Source organism: Dermacentor albipictus, unplaced genomic scaffold, assembly GCF_038994185.2.
Source record: "Dermacentor albipictus isolate Rhodes 1998 colony unplaced genomic scaffold, USDA_Dalb.pri_finalv2 scaffold_21, whole genome shotgun sequence".
NCBI classification, from domain to species: domain Eukaryota; kingdom Metazoa; phylum Arthropoda; class Arachnida; order Ixodida; family Ixodidae; genus Dermacentor; species Dermacentor albipictus.
Window position 1 is genome coordinate 3,131,887 of NW_027225575.1, and position 24,756 is coordinate 3,156,642.

Genomic DNA, 24,756 nt, shown 5'->3' on the forward strand with positions numbered 1-24,756 from the left:
TATAAATGCTCGTTCCGGGCTTCTGCGTTCATACAAAGTTGTGGCACCAGCTAAGCAGCAGTCGTTGTCGTACGAGGCTCCGGCGGATGCCATCAGCTGAAAAAAAAAGTAAATTACAAGCATGTGTCATTTTGGTATATTCCGCAGCAAGGACTCCTCCCAAACAATGCCATAAAATCTGAAGAAAACATCCGATTTTCAAGCATCCTTCCCTTCTCGAGCATTATTTTCTGCACCTTAAGAGCACAAATACACGCGTGACGGCGCCTTTCCAAAACAACTTGGCATCAGTCGACGCGATGGTACGCTAAGTGGCTACAACACAGGCTCAGCCAGACCATGTTACACGCTCGCAGAATGCGTTCTAGTCGCACTCAAGACAGATTCGTGGTTGCAAAGCCTGTTTTCAGTCGCTCAGAATTCATAAATGTGAAGTTCTTGAGCTCCTCCGTGTTATCTCTTACGCGTCCTGCCGGCGCAAGCAACACTCCCGTGTTATCACTCTCGGCAATCGCTCGTAGCGTTTTCGACAAGCGTGAGTACCGTAATAAGGTATATTTTGTTGCAGGGCCATAAAATGCGTCACAAACTCGTGCCACTAAAATTCAGTACACGCTAAACTAACTCACTATGGCCAGCTTGCTTTTTTGCTAACCGCTTCACAACCCCAGGCGCCGCGAGCATGCCACAAAAGTATCCCAATAAGTTACCAAAGAAATTGCAACACTTTTAGGGGTCAGAGAATGCGTCACTAACTTCTACCAGTAAGATTCAGTGCACACGAAACTAACTGCGGCACACAGCCGAGCTGCTTTCCGCTAACTGCGCCACTACGCCGAGCGCGGCCACTGTGCTTGAAGAGTACCCCAAAAAGTAGCGAAATTAGTTACAATAATGTCTGGGGTGAGAGAAAGCGCCAAAGCTTGTCCCGGTAAGATTCAGTACACGCAAAACTGCGTCACACGGCCAAGGTGCTTTTCGTCACAAAGCCAGGTGCGGCGAGCGTGCTCATAAACTACTGAAATAAGTTATACTTATGCTTGGCCCATAGAACGCGTCGCAAACATCGCCCAGTACGAGTAATTAACTCAAATTAATTAGGCTTGAACGGGGGAGCTGTTTTTCGATAACTGTGCGTCACTATATAGGTGCAGTTCTGTGCAGTAAGCCTAAATGTGCTTGAAGTGCGTCGCAGACTCTCAAACCAAATTCCTCACCTTGCTGTAGTCCAGTAGTGCAGTGGTGCCGTGTCGAAATGCAGACGGAACACAAGAGAACGCCGGGAGCCCAAAAAATGGGCTACATCCAAAAGAAACGGGTCACCGAGCACGCGAGCTTCCCATGCGCAACCGGCCACGCTCACTCCTGCGGCTTGTCTGGCGCATGACGTATGCACGCGCGTCTGGTGTGCCGCTAGCTTGTTGCTAGGCAACGCAAGAAAAATAAGTCGCAAAGTATAAGTTCATTTACACGCAAAACTTCTTTAGTTTTAGAGGGAGAGAATGAAAAAAAAAAATAAGACGGTGTCTGTAAGTTTATTTCACATTCTTTTATTCTGATGCTCGCGTAAACGAACGGATGGAGCTGAAACTGGGCGTGACGTGTTTCCTGTTGCCAGTTTTTGAAGTGACCCCCTTTGTTGATTTTCTTTCACTATGGACGCGGTGCTTCGCTGCGGAAGCCACGCACCAGCAGGTACTATTCTAGCTACCGTACCATGGCTGCTATGTGTGAGAAAACCCTGGCCCAAGCCGACAGTATCTGCATGGTCTGCATCCGCTTGTTGGAATTAGTTCCAGCAAGCACATCTGTCTAGCATGTGGTCTTAGAATATAGCTTGTTCTGTGCACCAGTCTGGGGCCGAATCTTATAACGGTTCGGAATACGAACCGTCCGCTTCGCCGCTTACGTCACTAGATGTGCCACTTCCAAGCCGGTGGCGGAAGAAGGGGAGGACGCGACCAATAGATGAGAGGGTGCCACCTCTGAAGTGTACGTCATTATATGACGAGTTAATCGAGGAATTGCAGAATGTTTCTGCTTGTCAAATAAACGTAAAATGTAAATTAAATATTATACGCCAAATTTTGAAGTATAAGCTTGTGGTGCCGGGCGTTTACGCAATGCAGAAGTAATTTATTAATGTCATTCTTTTTTCATTCTCAGCCCACAGGCGGTATCGCAAGCGTAAATGAGTTGGCCGAGCGCAGCGTTATGTCGTCTGCTACCAGGATCTCGCACGATGCACGCAACAGGAACGCACTGCCAGCACTTCTCAAGTAGCTAGCGCGACAAAACCATGAACTGGTTCTTAGGGACACATTTGCTAGCCGACTATATCAATTTTCCTTCTTTTTTCGCCCTTCGTCATTGGTTCGGACATGACTCGCTCGCCGCCGCGCTGCCGCTATCTCTGCGATCTGCCCCACGGCGCGTGGCGTGATAGAAGCAAATGGATCTTGAAATCGAACATTACAGTATACGGGCCCTGCATTGCCTGCGTGAAGTCAAATCGAAGAGTGTGGTGCTGACGGTGCGCGCTGTGCCGTGAAATTGAGGAACAAAGTGCGGCACTCCCGAACTACAGAAAAAAAGGCAGCCAAATAAGAGATCTCCACAATATCTTCCCGTCCTGATTGCATAGTTTTATCAGCCGAACGAAGGAAGCGCTGAGCCAGCCTAGGTTGAACCCTTCTGACTGCTGAACGGCGATCTGCAAGCTATTCACTCTGGTGATAGCACTAGGAATTCGATGTCACCATGCAAATATCTCCTTGACATTGGCTTTGAAGCTGAGGTCACGGGAAAGTTGACCCGGTCCTTCAAACGGCCAACACAGTAATTGCGAGAGCAATTTTGTGGACAGTGTCGGCAGCAGAGATCTAGGCCATTCCGATGAATGCTTCACGTCTGACCGACCTCTGGGAGCTGCAGGCCGGTGGCGATTAACCGCAGCGCGCAATGTTGCTTCCTCTGCATGGAATGGCCACACGTAAGCTTGCACCCGAGTCTCCTCCATATGATAGCGTAGCCTGCAAAAGGTCTACTTAGAAAGCCAGCAAGGGCGGTGCAAACTCATTATCCGTCAATTCATCGAACGCGTATCGCACTTCCAGCCGTGGTCGACACAGAAAGAGCAACGCCAAGCAGACGACGAAGGCAAGTAATAGCCTCCGAAGCAACCAACGCACGCGCGCGCGACGCCCGCGTGTCTCCGGGGTCGCGCGACCGGCGCGCGCGGCCAGAGTCGCAAGCCCACAGCCAAGCCACAGCAACGGAACCAAAAGCGGACTACCTCTTCGCCGGTTCCTACGACTGGTTCGCTTTGAAGATGATTGACAGAGGCGTGACGTATTCGAAAATTGCGATACCGCCCCGCTGCCTCTGACGACCTGTGACGTAATCAAAATTTTGGCCAATCAGGTGACGCCATAGGAATGGTTCCCCAACCGAACCGGTATAAGATTCGGCCCCTGCATTTGCAACATGAACATGCCTGGACCTATTTCGCTACCCGGTGTTCAAGTGCTGACGCAAAGGGAAATCGTACAGTTAATGTGAGTAGTATTCTTCAGACAGCATAATAAAACCAAAGACATCAGTATTTTATGTGTAATTGTTGACGATGGTGCAAAATCGCGTGGAGTGCTCAAATAATTGATGTTGATATAAAACGCGCCATGCGTCTCAACGCGCTGGCTTGCATGCAGGAAATTCTTCAGTATGTTCTATTCCGCCTCCTGAGGATCGTGGCAGCGATTTAATGTTTGGAGTAGTGGGCCGATGTGCTAAAGGCGTCCTGCTATTTATTATAGGTATGCCTATTATATATATAATGTAGATATCAGGAACATCACGATGACCGGTGGTCCCTGCGGGACATACACAGTAGCACATATCGGCCCGCGAAAGTGGCTAGAAACATGGCCAATAAGGAAAAGTGGTGGTAACTCGCTAAGAAAGCCTTCATGTTTAGAAATGCAACTTTGTGTACAAATACGTATTCACACGTTCTAATGAAATGTTATTTTATTTTCAAAACAAAACCATGAGGTGTTTCTGGAGCAACATTATTATCATGCCACCGACTTCATGACATCGTGTCATACCGAGGTGTTCATTCCATCGTCGTCATACTAGCTGCGTCGTCCCACTGTCATCGTATCTTCATTGTCGCGTCGTGGTCGTCATATACTGCCGTCATCGTTCGAGAATCGCCAAAGAATTGTTGTCATGCCCTCATCATCCCGCCTTCCTCGTCACACCATCGCCGTCATTCAAGCGTCACCATCTCATTGTCGCTATGCCGTCGTCTCACTCCATCGTCGCCAATGCACGGTTGTCGTACATTGCAAGTCATGCCACCGTGATCGTTTCATGATCGCTTTGCCATGGTCGTCACTTTAGTGTCGCCATCCCACGTCGTTGTCTTCACGGCGACTTCGTCATTGCTTCGTCGTCGTTGCATTCTTACCATGCGTGTGATCAGCTTAATCGAGCGTTAGCCCTGTCTCCTTGTTCGGCGTAAGTATAAACATTCCATGGTTCTAAAGTTGTGATCTATGTGCGAAAAAAAGACATTGCACGGGAATACACATTGCATAGGATGAAAATAAACATAATTGTAAGCATATGTAATAGTAGTATTGCATTTGATTAGCTGCATACCTAAAGCTTCGCTTCACATAGACTGCAACATGTGTTTTGTATCTGCACAACTTTTACAGCGAAGTCTATAGCTACACTGTCCGTCCGTAGGCCAACTTCAGGCCAATTTCAGGCCAATTCAGGCCAATTTCAGGCCGTAGGCCAATTTCAGTATGACTGATAGATATGACTGACAGAGCACTCTTACGTAAGAGTGCTCTATCACTGCGCCGAGTTTTCTTTACTTCTCATAGTTAGTCAGTTCACAGCGAAGTTGTAAGCGTTACAGAATTACCATCTTCTGTCAATACATGGCTGTCTACGCAGGGAGTGTGGTTACAGAAAACGGCTGTTGTAACTCTTGTTTTATCGAATGTATCCCAAAAGAAATTATACTACAATTAGCCGCTAAGACGACTCTCAGATAACGCTGAGTTTCATCTACTGTTAATATTTACATAGTTAACAGTGAAGTTGTAAATATTGAGGAATTCCTGTCTGCCATGCAGCGGTAATTGCACAGGTCACTACATACTAAAGGAACAATAATAAATCACTCCACAGTCAAAATATGTATTCGTTGTCTGTGTCGTTTAATAATAATAATATTAATAATGATAATAATAATAATAAAACCTTTTAGTGTAATCAAGGAACCCGTACGGGTCCCGGAACATCTCTGTGTTATTTCCACCTTGACTTGGTCAGTGACCGCAATTTCTTCATCAATAATAATACCTATATATACATGGATGCGTCGAATGAGGCAAAACACACCACTGCTTCTCTGTGTCCTTCTCCACAGAGGGGATGGGCTGATGATTTTTTTTTCTTGAAATCTGTGGTTTACTGAAAGCTCTTCTTGTCGGTAAGGATCATGACATAGTTGTCTTGAAAACACGGACACCGGCCCCGTAAATACTAAAAGTCCAAAAGAGCAAAAGATGATCGTGAACGCGGATACCCTGTAGTAGCCGAAACATTTTTTGGTCTTTTAATTTTTATCATTTTGGGGGTTGGTGTCCACGTCTTTAGGCAAATGTCTTGTCTACATTATTTCAGCACGAAGCAGTTGGTTTTCTTCACTGCGCTTCACCGCAATCCCGGAGTTTTCGCGCCGGTGCTGGCTTTATGTGCTCTATCCGGGTGATGTCACAGGTGTGAGGTCATCTCCCGTGGTTGTTCGAGTGGCCCCGTCGGGAAGAGCGCGCGGGTGTTTCTTTGAATTCCCATAGGTTTTTTGCGGCTGCGTCGGTGTAATATTGGTGCAATCGCACGTACTTGTTCGCAATGCTGAAATCCACTGTGGGGCCCTTCGGGCTTTACAGCGGTTCTAGCGTCGTGTTGTCTGGTCGGGTTCAATACTGATGCGCCGAACCTTCGACATCCGCTCATGCAATCATGTTTTTTATCAATCGTCTGCACATAATACAACGTGGAAACAGCCATACTTGTCTTGCTGATTGGAATGCATTTTGTTTACCGAGTGAGTGAAAGATGACACCGGCTTGAAAAGACGGCAGCTCAAAAAAAAGAAGAAAAAATTGGAGGACGCTTAAGCTTCGCCTTCAACAGTGAAACGCGACAGCGTTCCCGTCGACCCGCCAAGGGGTGTAAGACAGTGGACTACGGCGCAGCGACTACGCGCCCCACATCGGACGCGGTGAGCGTCGAGCAGCGCCGCGTTCGGCGCGGCAACGAAATGTGGGCCTGAGCAAGCGACGGACGCCTGAGTCTTACAAACAGCTCGTTGTTAAGGCAACACCGCATTCACTAGAGACGCTTTTGTACGGCTTTGAAGCATCGAGCTCGTGGCTGAGTGGTAGCGCCTCCGTCTCACACTCCGGAGACCCTGGTTCGATTCCCACCCAGCCCATCTTGCAAGTTGTTTTTTATTCATGAAGTGCCTGCTGGGATTTATCGCTCGCGGCCAACGCCGACGACGCCGACGACACCGACTTTTCTGCGACACGAGCTCCTTAACGCTGTCGCGTTAAAAGGAAAAAAACACGCACGCCAACGAGACAACCAAGACCAGCACCGGCACTTGTGAACTGAAGCGCTATTCTCGGAACGCATGGCGGCTGCATGGCCGCCATTATCCACTATGTTTACTCTCTGATTGGCTGTCGAAAGGTCACGTGCTTTGAAATTTGTGCCGGGAAGCGGAAGTTTCGCAAAATGCAATTTTGCGTTTTCATCAAGATGACGAGACGTGACGTCGAGCTGCAAATGTTATGGACTAATACAGTTTTTTGGTCCTTGGCAGCTAAATTGCGACGTTAGTGCTTCAAAAAGAATGTGAGCGGTAGCATACAGAAGCCAGTGCAATGCATCTGCAATTTCGCGAAGATGTGGTGGCGATCCAAGATGTGCGCCATACCAGCTTGCTGAATGGCTGAAGGAATATCCCGTGAGGAGCGTCACAGGAAGAGCTGCTTCATAATCGTCATTTTGACGACGCGTGACATTAATCTTGGCCACCATTGCTCAGATTTTCCGCCATAATTTTTGGTGCGACGGGCAGCGCGAAATATGCTAATCAGCAGCCATATACAATGGCAGCCCAGAGGAATGCGTATCGCCACATTTCCCCCGTCCTTTGGCGCCATGAAAATTTTTTGTTCATAACGCGTGCTCATAGTATTTGCATCGCTCTCGGGTGGTGTTGGCGTTTGTGTTTGGGGCCACCATTTTTTAAAAGAACGCGTTTACACGAAATAATATTAGTTGAATATAGCAAGCTTTCGGCAATTTTGTCCAATTTCCAATGCTGCATTTGAATTGTAATCAATATTAATGCCTTTTCGCACAATCAAAAGTTATGACAACGGCGTCTTTTTAATTTATAAAACGAAATGTACGCAAGGCGGCGCCTTGAAGTTTCATCCCGCGGTGCGAGTAACCACCGAACTGGGGCGCTATTCTGGACATTCCGCCATTTTCTTCGGTGCGTGACGTAGGCGCGGCGCAAACAAAATGGCGCTGGTGGCCCAGTTTTGCTTACGTAACGTGACGCCAGCTTGACGTTTCGCCTAAGAAATTGAAATGAAGGCACTGAATATAGCGTTATCGGTAAAGCAAAACAGTTTTCCTCCGCAGTAAAAATAAAGCAGCTATCTCAAAGCGTATGATTGTTCCGTCGAAAACGCTTCTCGCTTCCGTCGTCTGCTGCGTACAAGCCATCGTCTGCTTCAATAGCTAGGATGCGTGTCCCCGGAAAACGGAATGAGTCATCGCATGTTGGCGCCAACGCGCTTGTTTTCTTGCTTAAGGCAACATACGCGACCTACCAGTGGTGATGCGCGCACGTTCTAGGCGACGTTATCGCTATCTCGTGAAACGCAAGTGACTCAGCCCGACTCGGCTGGCTGAGAAACGGCCGAATATCACCGATAGCGTTGCGCATGCCAGAGATATCCACTAGAGCGACGCAAGCACCGGCGCTGCCATCTCTTGTTCATTTCGCTAGTTACTCGCACTGACGGAGGAAACTTCAAGGCGCCGCCTTGCGTACATTTCTTTTTGTAAATTAGAAAGAGGCCGTTGTCATAACTTTTGATTGTGCGAAAAGGCATTAATCTTGATTACAATACAAATGCAGCAGTGAAAAGTGGACAACATTGCCGAAAGTTTGCTATGTTCAACCAATATTATTTCGTGTAAACGCGTTCTTTTAAAAAATGATGGCTCCAAACACAAATGCCAACACCACCCGAGAGCGATGCAAATACTATGAGCACGCGTTATGAACAAAAGATTTTCGTGGTGCCAAACAACGGGGAAACTGTGGCGATACGCATTCCTCTCAGCTGCCATTGCATATGGCTGCCATTAGCATAATTCGCGCGGCTCGTCGCAGCAAAAATTATGGCGGAAAATCTCAGCAATGGCGGCCCAGCGCAACGTCACGCATCGTCAAAATTACGTTTACGAAACAGCCCTTCCTGTGACGCTCCTCATGAGATATTCCTTCAGCCAATCAGCAAGCTGGCATGGCGCATATCTTGAATCGCCACCACATATTCGCGCAATTGCAGATGCATTGCGCTGGCTTCTGCACGCTACCGCTCACATTCCTTTTGAAGCGCTAACATCACACTATATCTGCCAAGGACCAAAAAAATGTATTAGTCCATAACATTTGCAGCTCCACGTCACGTTTCGTCATCTTGATGAAAACGCAAAATTGCATTTTGCAATACTTCCGCTTCCCGGCACAAATTTCAAAACACGTGACCTTTCGACAGCCAATCAGAGAGTAAACATGGCGGATAATGGCGGCCGTGCAACCGCCATGCGTGTCCAGGGGCCGAATCTTATAACGGTTCGGAATACGAACCGTTCGCTTCGCCACTTACGTCACTTCATGTGCCACTCCCAAGCCGGCGTCCTCCCCTTTTTTTGCAAAAAGGGGAGGACGCGACCAATAGATGAGAGGGTGCCACCTCTGAAGTATACGTCACTATATGACGAGCTAATCGAGGAATTGCAGAATGTTTCTGCTTGCTAAACAAATGTAAAATATAAATTAAATATTATACGCCAAGTATTGAAGTATAAACTTGTGGTGCCGGGCGTTTACGCAATGCAGAAGTAATTTATTAATGTCATTCTTTTTCATTCTCAGCCCACAGGCGGTATCGTAAGCGTAGATGAGTTGGCCACGGAGTTGGCAGAGCGCAGCGCTATGTCGTCTGCTACCAGGAGCTCGCACGATGCACGCAACAGGAACGCACTGCCAGCACTTCTCCAGTAGCTAGCGCGACAAAACCGTGAACTGGTTCTTAGGGACACCTTTACTAGCCGAGTATATCAATTTTCCTTCTTTTTTCGCCCTTCGTCATCGGCTCGGACATGACTCGCTCGCCGCCGCGCTGCCGCTATCCCTGCGATCTGCCCCACGGCGCGTCCCGTGATAGAAGCAGTGGAACATTATGGTATACGGGCCCTGCATTGTCTGCGCGAAGTCAAATCGAAGAGTGTGGTGCTGACGGTGCGCGCTGTGCCGTGAAATTGAGAGACAAAGTATGGCACTACCGAACTAGAGAAAAAAGGGCAGCCAAATAAGAGAGCTCCACAATACCTTCCCGTCCTGTCCGTATAGTTTTATCAGCCGAACGAAGGAAGCGCTGAACCAGCCTAGGTTGAACCCTTCTGATTGCTGAACGGCGATTTGTGAGCTATATATTCACACTGGCGAATAGCACTGGGAATTCGATCTCACCATGCAAATATCTCCTTAGCATTGACTTTGAAACTACGGTCACGGCAAAGCTGACCCAGCCCTTCAACCGGCCAACACAGTAATTGCGAGAGCAACTTTGTGGACAATGCCGGCAGCAGAGATCTGGGCAATTCCGATGAATGCTTCGCGTCCGACTGAGCTCTGGGAGCTGCAGGCCGGTGGCGATGAACCGCAGCGCGCAATATTCCTTCCTCTGCGTGGAATGGCCACGCGTACGCTTGCAGCCGAGTCTCCTCCGTTTGATAGCGTAGCCTGCTAAAGGTCTACTTAGAAAGCCAGCAAGGGCGATGCAACTCATTATCCGTCACTCTTTCGAAAGCGTATCACATTTCCAGCCGTGGTCGACACCGAAAGAGCAACGCCAAGCAGACGACGAAGGCAAGTAATAGCCTCCGAAGCAACCAACGCACGCGCGCGCGACGCCCGCGTGTCTCCGGGGACGCGCGACCGGCGCGCGCGGCCAGGGTCACAAGCCAACAGCCAAGCCACAGCAACGGAACCCAAAGCGGACTACCCCTTCGCCGGTTCCTACGACCGGTTCGCTTTGAAGATGATTGACAGATGCGTGACGTATTCGAAAATTACGATACCGCCCCGCTGCCTCTGATGACCTGTGACGTAATCGAAATTTTGGCCAATCAGGTGAGGCCAAAGGAACGGTTCCCCAACCGAACCGTTATAAGATTCTGCCCCAGAATAGCGCCCCTGAACAAGAGAGATGGCAGCGCCGGCGCTTGCTTCGCGCTAGTGGATATCTCTGGTGGCCGCAACGCTATCAGTGATATTCGGCCGTTCCTCAGCCAGCCGAGTCGGGCTGAGTCACTTGCGTTTCACGACATAGCGATAACATGGCCAAGAACGTGCGCGCATCACCACTGGTAGGTTGCGTTTGTTGTCTCAAGGAAGAAAACAAGCGCGTTGGCACCAACATACGATGACTCATTCCATTTCCCGGGGACACGAATCCTAGCTATTGAAGCAGACGACGGCTTGTACGCAGCAGACGACGGAAGCGAGAAGCGTTTTCGACTGAATAATCATGAGCTTTGAGCTAGCTGATATATTTTTACTGCGGAGGAAAACTGTTTTGCTTTAACGAGAGCCTTACGTTCAGCGCCTTCATTTCAGCTTCTTAGGCAAAATGTCAAGTCGGCGCCACGTTACGAAAGCAAAATGGGGCCATCAGTGCCATTTTATGCGCGTCGCGTCTACGTTACACATCGAAGAAAATGGCGGAATGTCCAGAATAGCGCCCCGGGACACTGATATGAAAGCAATGGCATTTCAAGATGGTTTATAATCCCCTGTAGCGCAGCGGCTCCTATGGACCAGAATGTCCAGCACCTGTAGGCGGCCCTCATGTTCTTGTTAATGATGATGATGATGACGATGGTGAGGGCAACTGCGGAAATAGCGCGGGCGGCCTCCGGCCACAGTGCGTTTGCGGTTGTCAGTCGCCTGCGGTGACTGATTCGGAAAGCGCTGGAGCCGTCTTGTCATCTCTGAATGCAGGTAACTGTATTAATGCTATGGTAATTCAGATCACAAGAATATACCATGCAAATGATTTATCGAGAGGACCGTTCGGCATCATCTGCTTCAAGGGAGTTGCAAGCAGCGTCGTCTGCTTCACTGCAGTTGCAACGTCGTGCTGTTGGCCAAGGTTTTTTCAGCAAGATTTGCCTAACTAAACCCGCTTTTAGGCGCTTGAGGCACTGTATGAAATATATTACGCCACATCAAGTATGCTATACATTGTTTCCTTAAAGACCAGCACAGTATTTGTGCCGCGCGCTAGCGCCATACGTTGTGACGCATACTTTGCACGTGATCTCGAAGACCGTGTGATTTTAGCATATATACCACAATGGATATTATTACAACGAATATTGTCTATGCTGGGCAAGGTGCACACAGTCACAGGGGAAATGTTTAGCTTTTAGTATTTACGTAAGACATTTATTTCACTTCCCCTTCTCGCTTCTTTTAGCGTAGGGTAGCCAACCAGACTCGTGTCTTGTTAACATCCCTGCCTTCCTTGAATCCCGCCTCTCTCTATCTCTCTCTCTCGACATGAAACAAGTATGAAGAGCATATCACATTGACAACGGACACGTATTAGTGGGCCAGTGCAGTGTGCACGAGATAGATGCATTACAATTTCATATCACCTGTGCTGCCAGTTACAGGTGCTTTATAATTCCTCCGTCGCAGTCAACAGAGAGTAGAGAATAAATAAATTTCATATTCATGTACGACATCTCTGAAGGGGGCAGCAGTATTATTAGGAACGGCTGAATATGTTTGTCGCGTGGCTGAGCGTGAGCGTCGCACAATTCAGCCCATTCAGGCACCCAGACGTACCATGTAAGAAAAAAATAAATAAAGCAAATTAGGCATTGACGCGTGCACCGCTCTGTATCTGTGCATGCTACTCATATGCTACCTTCTCTTTTTCGTGCTCACGAGTATTGGAATTCGGCTCATTCATGTGCATGAAACACACAAGACACGAGAACCGACAAATTCCGTGCAGTCTTGTTTATTTGCCGTCACAGATCAATCAGTGAGCAAAATGACGAAGTTGACACGCCCTCCCTAAAACTTTCTGCTCACCTATCTTTCTTATCCAAAACGCAGTTTTGGTGACGGGCTTTCCGCACGGAAAGTGGAGCCAGCAGACCCAAAATAATGAAGCCGAAAACTCTTAGGTGGTGCTGTAATGCTTTCTATCGCAGGTCCGCAGCACAGAAAGGCAAGACACACACTGTCCCGTAGTTCACGATGACAAAACGAACACCCACCCGAGAAAGCTTGCCAGGCAGGAAGACTTTTTTTATTTAAAGCAGCTACCCTATCATGCCGTTCTGCAGACGCCGCAGGAGCCTTGTGTGCACAGCGAAGGCACTCCCCACGAATACAAAGTCGTGCTCTGATGCTGCTGGGACGACCCTCTACCTTTCTTCCGCCTACCCTCTCTTTCTTTTAATCCCATCTCCCACACCCTGCTGGCGTTGAGCCGTGCTCCCGCATGGGTTGCAGAACATAGTGCCAGCCTGTCCTCCTTTCCCAGAAGAACCACTTCTCTCTCTTTCCCTCCGTGAATGTGAGATCGCAGAGCTCCTGCGTGAGCAGCTTTTTCTTTCGCTGGTTGTTGGTGAAGCCCACGGCGGCATAGTGCCGCTCGGATGCATACCTCCAAGAGTTCGTCTAAAGCAAAAACTTCCAAAGATGCGGCAAGAACACGTCTAAAACCATAACAAAAGTTCACACTCAGTTTAGCGTGCCCCAAAGAGGAAGCTTTAGCTCGGCTGCTCCTATTTAAATACATGTTTTAAAGCAGAATTCGTAATTCTAGGCGACCACTGCACCGAATTTGGCGAGGTTTGTTGCCTTTAAAAGAAAAACTTCAAATCTAGTGACTCGGTTTCAAATTCTCGATTTAGGTTGTAAATTTTTTACTAAGAATTGGCATTTTTTAACACTTTAGTCGATGAGGGTACCTCCATAGACTTGCATATTTAGATATCGCGCCTTCTACTTTCTTGCAGCGCAGGGAAAATGGAAGCGACAAGGAAAGGCAAATTAGACAAACACACACTGCTAACTTTCAACAACAGATTTATTTCCAGTTTTTGCAGGCGTACTTAATTATACTACTCAAGATGTCATAAGACACGGTAAATATGAAGAAAACCGGGAAAACCATACGCAGACACTTTTGTGGCGACATTCATTATTTAGAAGAGTACCCGTTCAAGGCGAACAGAAATAATCAATATCTATTGTTAGTATTATTGATAAAGAAATGCTGGCGCGTGCGCTTCAATTTTGATGCGACAACGCCGGACGGTCAATCTTGTGACCCATGAGCCATCTAAGGCTTGCGCCTTATTATGTGAACAAGCCCCACACACACAACCACTTTCTGCCATTTACCGCAGTTCTCGCCAGAAGGCAGCACCTGCAGTCGAGAGTAGCGGCGCAGATAATAGAGACTTAGCTCAGCGGGTTTACGTTTCGCTCCGTTCGCGGTTTCCACCGTTGCGCCAGCGGAGCGGCGCGCGAAAAAAAAAAAAAGGAGTTTTAGCCCGGGGGATCACTCACTCGCTCGAGCGGAGTATCAAGGGGTTTTGCAGCGGAGCGCTCTGCTGCCCCACCTAGTGGTCAAAATAGGAGTTACTCAGAAATGAATTTGAATTATGCTTCTTTTATAATGCAAGAGATGTTGAATAAAGATGTAACAGTGACGACATTGTATTACCAAATATGTTAGCTACTGCGTCTGCGCAGTCAAGCCGGAACCATCGAGCAAGCACCTTCATCCTTTGTTTTCACAAATGGCCGCGGCTTCCTGCTGTGCACGATGCCGAAGAGCATACTACAGGACCCGCTACTCCTGTCACGACTGTCACGAGAGTTCCTCCACTTCGTGGAATTATGCGCGGTTCGTAGTTAATTACCCGGGCATAGTTTGAGAGATCTTGCAGTACCTGCTCTTTCTCAGCATATTGCGCCTCAGTGCCAGACCTGAATAAAGGCAAAAAATCGTGCACGTCACGTTAACAAGTGCAGAAGCATGCGCAGCATTTTGGTTGCATCAGAAAGCAAAATGCTAACTTTTTAAGGTTCTTGGCGTCCTGTTGTCGATAGTACCATATTAGGAGATCCACACGATCTTTCGCGCCGCACAGTGTGAGCTCGCGGCCCACCGCTTGCTTGACGTTCGCGATAACTGAAATCCATTGAACATCATCGCCAAACGGCCTTGTTGCAGCGACTTCACGCAGCAGAGTGAGGTCTTGTTGAGCCGTGAAACACCTTCTGGCCTTTTCTGCTCGCAGACGGGTCAGCGCCGCAGCCGCCATCGTCGATACAGAACATCCGGTGTTCATGTTCGCGGCTGCCACCTTGCATTTCCCATACACATAACGTTACAGTGCAAACACCTAAGACGAACCACAAACTGAAGACACGACACACACGTGGCGCTGTTAAGTTGAGAATTATGTACCAACTAGGCCCAAATGAAGTTTTACCGGATTTCCCATACACGCCCGCGCGCGCTTAGGCACGCTTGCGCGCTGCGTATACCCTCCGCTGAGAAGGGCTTTCCAGCGGGCGTAAACGCTACTCTGTAAAACCGCTGGCCACCTTAGCGTTGTGCGCATGCGCAGTCGCGTCTCCGCTCGTCCGCTGCGGTCCGCTGGCCATAAACCCGCTGGGCTAAAACTCTTTAATACTCGCGCTACGAGGCTATCGACAATCTTGTGTATATCACGAGATGGTCGGTATCGCATGAAAGTTCCGAAACTTGCTTTTGGGGTCAAATATAACATTAACGTCGCATTCGTTGATTGTGGACGGCCACTTGATATGCATAAACACTCTGCACAATGTAACACTGCGTGTCACTGGCCGCAGCGTTGCTGTACGGCATATATGCTGACTTAATGCTTGATAATGGAACGTGAAAAAGTGACACAGGTTTCTACAGACTTATATTCACGAGTGGATGACATTGCACAGCAGAGTACAAAGGAAGAGACTGGTATAAATAGCACTGCCAGCCGCTTTGCGCAGGCATTCGTATCTTTTGAGAGCAGAAGTGGCAGAAGGACAGCACAATGGCCAGTGAGCACAACGAGAACTCGAACAAGGAAACACGCGCGGAATCTAGTAAGCGCGACCACCACTTGTGTTTTCCTGAAGTTAACGTACGAACGCTGCGAAATCGATGCCACCGCGAAGACGACGATCAGGATTCGGCACACCAAGAGAACAGCTGCCACGTTCCCTCGTCCTTGCCTTCCTCATCGCAGTGCCCAGAGACTTGCAATACTCGCCGTATCTCGTCATCCGACGCTGACCCTTCACAATCAAGTGCAGTCACACACCAGCCTGGATACTTGGACGCGAGCCTTGAAGGTGAAGATCACGCAGGGAAAATTAACCTCGTCCCACGGTCCAACGAGGCTCCAGTGCCGTCGCTGCAAAGTTCTGAAAAGATAAGCGACTCTGAGGATGACTGCACAGGTTACTTCGACGGATCTGGAAGCAGCAGACTCGCGCGTTGGATCTCCCGCGAATGCGGTGAAGAGGATCCACTCGTGTCCCTCTGCAGCTTCTCTGGCACCATGGGCTTCGTTCATGTGTCCTGCCTGGAGCCCTGGCTGAACGAACAGAACGTTGACTACAGCGAGGTCTGCGGTCAGCGTTTCCGCATGGCGGCCCAACCCAACGGCGTGCACCGGTTCTTCCCCTATGTTTGGCAAAGCGAGGGGCGGTTGCGACGAGCGTTTCTGAGCGACCAGTTCTACTTGGCCATGGTTGCATTAGCCTGCTTGATCATGCTGGTGGCAGCGTTGGGAGTGATTAAGTCGGAGGGTGTTGTCTGGCCAATCGCCATCCTGGTTTTCTTAAGCTGCGCCTTCCTTGCGTATCGCTTGCAATGTTCGTTCCAGAGGCTGCACTCCCTGTACAATTTGTTCTCGAAGTGGCATTTTGCGAACCCAGTGCGCGGGTTCGAAGTGGAGCCATCGGTCGGAGAAGTGAGTGTTGGCCTAACAGAACGCATCGATGCGCGAGCAGATGTCGAGCCATCGACGTTCGGCAGTCGTCGTCGCAGCTAGTATCAACAGGACAGATCTTATGGCTATGAAATAGTGTGAAAATGGACGCGGCTAATAAATGCGGTTAGAGCCGCTGCCAAAACTGCTTTCCCAGAAGACCTGCCATGCAGGCCTACGGGCTGTAGACCAGCTCCGTCGACTTTTGCGGACTGTACAGAGGTAGCCTTGAATGCTTCAAGGTGTCCCTCATGCTGCCTGATCCTTAATGCTTGACTTTGGTGGTGGCGAGCTATTATGCAATATTTTTCTACACATATGCTCGGCACTCACCAGCGTTGCATGCCAACTGTGTTATAGCATTTCTTATGCTGGGCTTTCACTGGAATAAAATCCTGAGTTTATGTATCATGCAATGTGTAATGTGTGGACAGAAATTCTTTTAGCTGAAATTTAGCAAGAGTTAATACTAATGTATTTCGTGTACAGATATAGTGATCCAAATAACAAAGCAATAGGTGTCAGTAATGTCTGTTTTCTACGCGCTCTTATGTGCATCATCGTAATAGCTTGAGCAAGAAACGCGAAAAAAAGTCATGGCTACCAGACGATTTAGTTCATCAACGAATAAATGGTATTCGAGCACTCGGCAAGCCAAACATTCGCGTTCTCGCTCAATCATTCGACTTCTTAAAACGTTATGAGCAATCGAAAAGCGATAAAGCGCGTCTGCGGCAGCTACAGGGTACTATCAGCTCGACGGGCGTGGGTGCCTCATGCTACAGCGATTCGTGCATTGTGGTACCTTTAGAGTGGGTGTGAGTTCTACAGGTGAATCGGCAAATTTGTAATTTTTGTGATTGAAAAGTTTTTCCGGATAGCCTGTGCCAAAATAACGCAGTTAAGTCTGTTCAGGTGGATAATGTATGATAACGGAATTGCGCTTTCTTGTCTACTTCATTTACAGCTGTTCTCGTCCTCTTGTACCCGCAACTCTTCCTAATATACGCGTATATGAAGAGGCAGGCATTCCTTGCAAGTTGCGCTGCACATTTAACATGCCATCTAGCTGATCAGATGAAGTGAAGAGAAAGTTTCACAGCGCAGCTGCATATGCCTAGCCGATTCGTCCGTCTCTCTGTTGCTTGGACGCCGAAACCTCCGGTGTAACCGCATGCGCGAAAAAAAAAAAACCAAGATAATTATAGGTGCGCCATTAGCCAACACCACCTAGATAGCACGAGACTCTTTATTCCAACGCAGGACATTAGGCTACCTGGACCGCAATTGCCATAGGAAAGGCTGGCCTCATCAAAGCGGTGATGTCAAAATTACTGTTGCCTACTCGGGAGCATCCCCATTAGATTCTTTGGAAATCGGGCCATGAAACTTGATTTCTTGGATCGGAGTGAAAAGACCTTTTGCTATCTAGGTGCTGTTGCATTAGCTGCGCCACTAGTGACGTAGCTGCTCTCCGTCGCAGCCGAGCGCGCGCAGCAGCTCTCTCTGGCTCCGAAATGGGTAGGCCACGCGTCATATTACTTCTTATGAGGACGCAGCTTTCGATCAGCAACGCCACGAACAGAACTGGGAACGAGCTCGTCTACGCCGGTCCGATGCTACAGCTCGAGCAAGAGAACAGGCTCGTGCAGCCGAGCGCAAGTAGCAACAGCATACCGAGGATCTGCCAGCCTGCCAAGCCGTTTAATGAACCTTCGGGAAGAAAAAATACAGCCAGAACCGCGATTATATTCATTATCACTGTTTTTCACTAGCATTTGTAGCGTGCTGCATAAGCTCGATCTTTTGCTTTTTACTTGAAAATTCCTCTGCTGATTTACTTTTTATAACAGAGGGATGGCTGCGTCCCGACATTCCAACAACGTAACTTTTTTTCGGTAACACTCTGTATATTGTGCAAAGACATGACAGAACCAAAAAAAAATGTGGGCAGTTTGCACTAGTTGTGCAAGGCGGGGTCACAGCGGAGCGATGCCGACTTTTGCTATATATTGTTATGTTTTGCTAAGTTTTGCATGCCTTGGATATGTTCACACTAAGTGTTGCTGGGTTTTGCTTAAGTGTTGCGATGTTATGCATGGCTTCGCTAGGCTCATACCAAGCGTTGTTATGTTTTCCTAAATCTTACGAGGTTGTGCATGGCTTAAGTATGCTCGTACTAAGTGTCGACTAGGTTTGCTAAGTTTCGCCAAGTTTTTGCGAGGTCATACACTGCCATGCCGGTAAGCCACACAAGCCACAGCAAATCGCACGCATACAAGCCACAGTACGTGCATCACAATTTATTATTTACAGTGATTCAGTACCAGTCCTCATCATCGTCGATCCGGTACTCGTCCTTCACCGACGGTGGCGTCGGCGAAGGCTTCGCGAAGCATTTGCAAGGCAGAGCTCTTGTGTCCTAAATTAAAATTAAATTAGGGGGTTTTACGTGCCAAAATCACTTTCTGATTATGAGGCACGCCGTAGTGGCGGAGTCCGGGAATTTGGACCACCTGGGGCTTTTTAACGTGGACCTAAATCTAAGTCCGCGGGTGTTTCCGCATTTCGCCCCCACCGAAATGCGGCCTCCGTGGCCGGGATTCGATCTCGCGACCTCGTGCTTACCAGCCTAACACCATAGCCACTAAGCAACCACGACGGGTCCCTTCTGTTCAAAGTTCCGCGCCAAGCTCACCGTGGAGAGATTCACGTCGAACCAGAGCCGCTCGCAGACGCGGCAGCTGTGCCCGAACTCTACGCCGAGGAATTTGCGCTGGAAGAGGCCGTTCGCACCTCCCATGAATTTGCGGGCTTGTCGTTGCCAGTTCTCGGTGACGCGCAGGCACAGAACCGATTCCCGTCGGCGACAAGCATGTCGGCGGCGGTCTCCACGCGATGTGCAGCATCGGCTCTCCTTCGTCGATCGCAGTCCCGCTGAGCCGCGCTCGAGCTTCCTTGTAGGTCACAGACGCGACAGCTGTGCCCAAACTCAATGGCCAGAAATTCGCGATGGAATCGGTCCTTCGCACCCCCCGTGTCTCGATGGGCTTGACGATGGAAGTTTTCGAGCAGTCGCAGGCTGGGATCACTTTCTTTGCGACGTCGAACATTCAGGCGCCGATTCTCGCGTTCCCTCGACTGAAACTCGGTATCCTCGACTCGGCGTTACCTCTTCTCAGCCGCCGCTTCGGCACGGTGCTCCGGATCAGCTCGGCGGTGACGCGTCGCTTCTCGCTTGGCAGTACGGCACTGTAACTGGTATTTCGCTTCTTCGTCGGGCATCCGGACTCCGGTCTCTCCATGGCCACAGCACGTACGCCAGGAGTAGAAGAGGCGAGAGCTGTGCCACCGCGCCGGCCCGAGCTCTTACTCACCTTTGACGTGACGACTCCACCGTACGCGCGTGGACCGCGAGGAGGTTACGTGGCTCGGTGCTCTTCCAGGTGGTTGCTAGGCGACGCGAGGCGGCGCACAGCTGGGCTGAGTTTTCTGGTACCGCTCCAAGGCGGAACGAAATCTTAAACAGCTCCGCTTTTAAAAAGAGGTAGTGGCGACTTAGTGGCTATCAAAAACTGTTTGATTCTTCGTTGTTCATACCGATTGTAATCTGCAGATTGTCTTGGTTGCGTGTTCACCCCCGTCCGTTACGACATTAGGCTGTGCTTGCTTCCGCCTGCCAGATCAGGACCCCACTTTCGTTTCACAGCTGCGCAACAGTATTGAACGTGTTATCCAGCAATATTCCGAGAATAACAACTGTATATTCACTGACTTTAATCTGCTGCATATCGGTTAATTCCAGCTGTCTTCTACCAATCGAAATTCGATCGAGTTCCTTAACTTGGCATTATATTTTTACCTATTTCAGGTAGTGTCGGAGCCCACACGAGGCTCGAATGTCCTCGATCTGTTATTGACTAATGCTCCCGAAACAGCTGGCCCGATTTCTTGTCTGGAAGGTGTCAGGGACCTTAAATTATTGCTTGTACAGGTTGACATTCCGTTACCAATCGGAACTTAATGCTGTACTATTTAATCCTCAACTAGTTAACTGGATTTCAAGGTTTTTCTTTTTCACTTCGCTCCCAGTTTATCTCTTACTGCTCGACTGACTCTATTGTTATTTACGTGACATCTGGAGTGCCCCAAGGCTCCGTTATTGGGCCATAACGTTTTAAATCATTTGCCTAGTAACATCTCTTCTAACATTCGCCTTTATGCTGACGACTTTGTTCCCTATTAAGTGATAAACTGTTTGAATTATTATGTCCGCCTCCAGGAGTCATTTGATAGCTTTAGCACTTGGTGCAACTCCTGACAAATGAACATTACATTCATAAAACCGTCCTTACTTCCCTCTATAAAAAATCTTCTTTTTCATTATTCCTTCAATGACCGCGCTGTGTTTGGGGTATCTGTGTATGGGTATCTCGGTGTCATTTTTACGCATAACATTTCATGGTCTAATCACGTTTATGACACTTGCAACAAAGCAATAAAAAAATCAGGTTGCCTACATCGTACACTATTCAACTCTCCAAAACATATTAAGCTACTATTACATAAATCGATAATCAGTCCTGTTCTTGATTACGCATCCGTCATTTGCAACCCCTATCAGAAGTGTGAGATGAACAGATCAGAAGCAATTCAGAAAAAGCTTTAAGATTCATGTGCCACCGTTATGATCGTGACTTTGCACCCTCTTCTGCACTTTGTTCCTTAAGTTTAATTTCGCTCCATTCAAGTCACTGTATAGCATCATTAGATTCCTTGCACAACATCGTCAATTCTTCCGTTAGACTTTCAAAAAATAACTGCACTAACCTCGCGAATAATCACTACTTAAACTTGATGCCCTACTTTGCACGCACTGATATGTTTACATTAACCTTTTCCCTCATTAAATAGAAGACTGGAATTCCTTACCTGGGTCTGTTCGCTCATGCCCATCCCGAATTTCTGTGTTTGTGATCCAAGATGTATGGCCTTAGCACATCACCCTCATCGTTGTACTGTATTTTTCATTGTACAATTTTCCACAGTTAAACCCACCCTGCTATAGCGCTTCTTGCTCGGCAGTATGTACAAATAAATAAATAAATAAATACATAAAGTGTTCAAATTATAGATATTGTAATAAAACATGCATTGCGTCCCAACGCTCTTGCTTGCTCGCGAGAAATTCAGAAGGGCGTTCTATGCGGCTTGCCGATGCATTCGACCGCTGCGTGATCGATGCTTTCAATATCGGACTTCTGTTCTAGAAGGCCTGTATTGGGGTCCCGCCCTTGGGCGATTGTAGTAATGTTTATTAATTATTTAATACACAATGCTTTGTCGGAACTCACTAGTAGATAAAGTCGCGAAGCCGTTTTTTTAAGCCCGAAGAACGATATCAAGGCATATATAGATGTACTAGCCTTAATCCCGTGCTGGCTGAACTGCCCCGCTAGCAGCTACCGTAGACACTAGTGTCGGACTTTTCTCCAGTAATTACTCTGGGAAACTCTGCTGCCCAACCGATAGCTGGTTCAATTCGTGTCAGCCTACATCGCCGCTTGCAGCGCTATAAGTTTCCGAGCCGCAGGCTCTGCACTAGGTGAAATTGAACATGGTTCACTACACCCACTAAGTAAGCGATTCCAGCTTGCACAAAGTTGCCAGCCTGGTTTAACAATGACGACTAACACGATTATGATGGCTACGACATTGTGCAACACATTCGCCACTAGCCGTAGCGTTCTGCTACTGCAAATACAACAGGCGTGCTCCTAGACTTCACTGGTTAGTGAGCCCGTACATGTGATCACTAGTCAGGTCAGTTGCGACCGCCACGGTGAGGTGCTGCGCTGTTTAGGTTTTTGCCCCATGATCCCTATTAAGAGCCTTGTCATTATCTCATTGTTATGCACATCGGAGAATTTACGGTTTCAGTCCGTCAGTATTAAACACGTGTCAACTCTTAAAAGCACAAACGTAAGACACGAGTATTTTAGTGTCAGTGTACCTTTATTGCAGCAGTGCAAGAATAGAGGGGCGGTAGGTAGTAGTGTTCGTTATCACTTCTGTGCGCGCTTGCTGCTTGTTTGCTGCTTATATGGATTTCAATTGTCTTGCAGTTCAATTAAATTCTGAGAAAATCTTGCTACAATAAACTTGCCTTGCCTCAGATAGAAATTTTCATTTCAAAAATTGTCGTTCATTCCGATCAGATCGATCTTCGAGTAAGGTGGTGGTTTACTCACATTGATATCAACCAGAACTCCCCATAAGGCAAACATACCTTTAAAGCTGCAGTCCTTCGAGTTTGAAATACTGGTGAGACGTAAGACTTCCGGCCTGTCGGACAAATTTTATAGCCAATGCATATTTTTCTGCACGGGTTGATCACAAGCGCCCTTTGGATACTGTAATTGCTACTTGCCGAAACGATATTTTACTAGCGAGGGACATTAACCCCTGTCCTATTGCATGGTGGTTTAAAAACAAATCCAAGTAGCATTCGCTTATGGGATTGGTCCTAGTAAAACAATCTTACATGTGCAAATTCAGGAAGACCTATTTTCTTCAAAGCTCAGGCTGCTTCTGCCCTAAACTTGACTTTTGCAAGCTCAAGGCTCTCCCTGTCCGCCTGTCAACTGTTGATTATGCCACAAATAGTGACCACATGCCGGTCATTTTTATATATGTCCAATAACCTGCTCAGTTTTTATTGTGCGTAAATTTTCATCAATTACAATAAATTTCAAAATTCATTTCGATACTGATTCCCTTTTCCGACAGATGCAAGTCTCAAGTTTGAAAGGTTGAGCATTTCTTCTGTTGTAAGATTCCCGTGAAGAATTATAATTTTTGGTATAATCTGTTAGAACGAATACTTCTCCTAGCTGGAATGATTGTTTGCGTGACAACAGGCGAAGGAAGGCAGCTTGGCATAAACTGTTACACGATAAATGCCTTCAAAACAGGATGCACTTTAAATTATGCACATGTGCTTTTAGACGCACAGTGCTGAAGGCAAAGGATGAGTGCGACATTCAGTATTTTTCATTTCCTTCCAAGGCAAATAATGGACTCGCACTGTATAGCTTTCTGCACGCCAAGAAAGTCGTTACGTGGACGAAAATGTAGAATCGGCTGTTATGTCTCCTTAAGAAATAGAGCATTGATTGGAGGCGATAGCTAGAGGGTTAGAGGACTTTCCAATGTCCATAAGTTCCATTGATATTGTAGCACTCTTCAATGAAGCACAATGAAGTAATTCAGGTGGCTAAACAAAGCGGTTTGTTGTGGGCGAACTTGTGCCCGGAAACTCAATAATAAGCATTCACACAATTTACAAGCAGAGTTAGCACGCCCTACTCAACAGTCAACCGCGTCTCCACGCCGAACGCTTTTCACGCGCCCCGAAGGCCAGGAGCCACACCGTGACTTCTCATTGGACGGGAAACTCGGGCGCTACCGTGTGCGCGTTGTTAAGAATGGCGAGCTGCACGGCAAAATTGCCACCCAATTACGACTGGGGGACAAGACGCGCATCCCCCACTCTCCGTCGCTGCAGCTAGGATGCGTTCGAAGAAGCGGGCTTTGCGCTGAAAACCACCTCCATCCACCAGCCCCATCGCCGTTGTGACGAAACGAGTTCGGTGGGCGAACTATGGTGCCGGAGCTCTCCAGCGCGGACCTGATCTGCTACGCATGAGCAGGCTGCCGCGGGAAAGCCGTTTTTTGCTTTTTCCCACACGCCGATCGGGACGCTGGACAACGAGCTACCCTCCATGGCTCCGATGCTTCCCGGAACGGCACCCCTCCGACGCCGGTGCCAGACATCGGAATGTGTGTGCCTATGCGTGCGTAAACTGTTCTGCGGGGCAGCGGCAAGTGGACAATGAGTAATCGAACGTGCGCGTCACCTTATATCGCGGGCGGACCGAGTGTATAAAAACTGCTGTGGTGCGAATGCTCGACACACTTCTCTTGAGCAGTCATGTTAGACTGAAACACTTTTCTCGTGCAGTCATGTTGGACTGACACTCTTTTTCTCCAACAGTCATGTTAGACTGATTTACATACTGTAAATAAACCCTTATTCCTCGTTCTCGATGAGAAGCAGTTCTTCCCTTCATCAACGTTTTCAGTGCGGATAAGTTGGACGACGGCATGGGCCAGCTACCTTCGAATTCATGCCGGAATCCAATCTTGGCAACGGATCTCGAGCGATGGGATTGAGCCCCCAATCCTGACAGCGTGCACGGGACACACGCGCTGCATCGCCATGCGCGAGGC